Source organism: Sinocyclocheilus grahami, unplaced genomic scaffold (genome assembly GCF_001515645.1).
Source record: "Sinocyclocheilus grahami isolate Dianchi unplaced genomic scaffold, SAMN03320097.WGS_v1.1 scaffold521.1, whole genome shotgun sequence".
Lineage (NCBI taxonomy): Eukaryota > Metazoa > Chordata > Actinopteri > Cypriniformes > Cyprinidae > Sinocyclocheilus > Sinocyclocheilus grahami.
This window is the reverse complement of record NW_015505700.1, coordinates 864932-867714: the sequence shown is the minus strand read 5'-3', so window position 1 is coordinate 867714 and position 2783 is coordinate 864932. Positions and strand designations below refer to the sequence as shown.

Below are 2783 nucleotides of genomic sequence, written 5' to 3'. Positions count from 1 at the left end.
TCCGGCGGGCTTGTGGCAACCACATGTGACGACCCCGGGCAACATGTGAAAGCCTCAGCCCTCAGCGACCAGCACAGATCAGCTCTAGGCATGACGAAGCGGATATCGTCCTCTTTTGGAAGACCAAACAAAATAGTTTCGCTTTTACAACGATAATTAGGCAGCGCCAACAATACTACAGCGAGAATAAAAGTTACACCTTCTTTTTTTTACGTGAACATTTAGGCGACGTTATGCAAATCTTCCCACACAGTGACGTAGACATGTGGGGGTGTGTTAGAACGAGCCGTTTTAGGTAGGTGTGGTTAACTCTAAACTTTTATAAAGAATATCTCTTTGGATTTGAGACTTTAGTCTTTGCAACTTTACAGATCTTCTTTATGCACCAAGAGCTTGTAACACTCCAAAGAGAAAGGAAAACTTGAAATCGCATCATATGACCCCTTTAAAATAATTATTTCTAATTCTTTCAAAATCGGTTTCATCCAATCCTCTACGCTTTAAAGGAAACACAAAAGAAGATATCTTCTTTTGTGTTCTTAAGGGTAATACAAAAGAAAATATTTTGAATAATGCTGGTAACAAAATGCTTTCAAATCCCATTGACTTCCAATGTACGGACAAAAAGTCCAATGGAAATCAATGGGAACCAAAACTGGTTACCAGCTTTCTTCAAAATATCTTGTTTTGTCTTCTTCAGAAGAAAGAAAGTCACACAGGTTTGGAATGACATGAGGGTGTGTAAATGATGACAGAATTTTCATTTTTGGGTGGACTATCATTTTTTTCAAAGAATAGGAAAAACCTATCTGGCAAAGTCATTCTTATCAGGAAGTACAGGTCTTTGAAAGATCACATGTTCATCAGAACAGGTCAGCAAACAGGAGCTGACTTCAATGAAGAATATTTGGCTCGCCCTGGGAATGTGCTGGCAGCAAAGCAAGACACAAACATCTGTTGTTTTCATACCTGGCCTTTTTAGCCACTGTGTCGCCATCCTCAGAGTCATGGGAAGGACGCTTCTCTGTCTTCACTGTAACAACAGAGGCCATTCGACTCCTGAGAAACCAAGTACAATTCATTCAGTACAATTCAAGCAGCAAATACTGACCCAAAAGGCTAAACAACAGATGAGAGACAGACAGACAGAATTCATTTATATGCAATACTACATAGTATCACACAGTTTTAGAACATAATTTCAACATAAATAAACCTAGTGAATTTAAGATTAGTGTTGTTACCAGGAATTAATTAGACCAATGTCAAGTGCTCATTTAGAAGGTTAATGAAGCTTAATTGAATTAATTGCCTTTGTTATCTTGACATTGAAAGAGACTTATTCTCCTCTGGCTGGAGGAACAGGTTTTACAATATTTCCATACTCATGATGAGAGGAAGAAATGTTGCAGTGATTTGTTGTACAAACTTCACTCAGGAGCAGACAGATGTTAGCGCATATCTCTTCTCTTTCTGATCTCTTTTAGTTTTTCTTTCAAATTCATGCCAGACAGATTTGGGTGCACATGAAAGGCCCAAATAATCAATCATAACCTACAACAACAAACACTGACCAGACATCCAAGACAGCCTCTTGAGCTAGCAAGCTAACAGGCTAGCTACAATTGTATTTTTAGCGCCTAATAATCGAATTATTATAAAGTAATGACATTTTTACTTGCTGTAAATCCTTGAATCCAATCCATTACGGACAGTAATAACGTAATTATTATTCTAAAACATGTTTTGGCTGTTTTAGCTTAGTTGAAGTCTTCAGTCACCTGTTGCTTTTGTTCCATATGTGACAAAATACAGCTTTAGCATACAGGCTAATATTACACTATTGTCTATATGGATGTTATTTATCTATAAACTACAAGACTAACAAAACAAAACATAATAAACAGTATACTTTTAAGATACACTTCGTTCAACTGGAAAGGCGAGACAGCGGAAGAGAGCAGATGTACCAATCCGCTAACTTACATCAAAAGACTCGAAGAAAGCAAGTGAACGACAACAGTACCGAAACAAAAAGGATATCTTAAAAGTTTCAAAAACACGACTTACCCAGATGAACAGAGAAAAAATGAGGTTCCGAGTACTTTCTTAAGATTTACTCGACGCGTTTACTAATGATAAAATAAAACACTACAAAAATTAACACTTTTTTTTTTTACCGAACATTCAAGTGGCTTCCTATATAAGATCTCAATACCAGTAGCGTATCAGTGCCAGTCAGCCTTCGGAGTCTAAAACGCTAAACGCCTTGAATGGATCAGTTCAGCCTTTAGCGAAGTAACACCTGTCTAGATTATCCTCCGCGAGTCTTGTGTACAGAAGCTTGCGCGCGCCCTTGCGTGTGTCTAATGATGACCAGTCTATGATGATGACTGATACAGTCACACATTAGGTTCCGAGTACTTTCTTAAGATTTACTCGACGCGTTTACTAATGATAAAATAAAACACTACAAAAATTAACACTTTTTTTTTTTACCGAACATTCAAGTGGCTTCCTATATAAGATCTCAATACCAGTAGCGTATCAGTGCCAGTCAGCCTTCGGAGTCTAAAACGCTAAAGGCCTTGAATGGATCAGTTCAGCCTTTAGCGAAGTAACACCTGTCTAGATTATCCTCCGCGAGTCTTGTGTACAGAAGCTTGCGCGCGCCCTTGCGTGTGTCTAATGATGACCAGTCTATGATGATGACTGATACAGTCACACACTCTCTCTCTCTCTCTCTCACTCACACACACACACACACACACACACACACACAC

General features: G+C 38.5%; 1 protein-coding gene across 1 annotated transcript in view; it reads right to left on the bottom strand.

Moving 5' to 3' along the window:
* Window positions 1–769: 769 nt before the first annotated feature.
* LOC107554989 (acetolactate synthase-like protein) overlaps window positions 770–2783 on the bottom strand; it is a 14194-nt gene continuing 12180 nt past the window's right edge. The window contains exon 14 of the mRNA XM_016237673.1: window positions 770–1059. The gene's annotated coding sequence lies outside the window, so the exon portion shown is untranslated. The remainder of the gene's footprint in view (window positions 1060–2783) is intronic.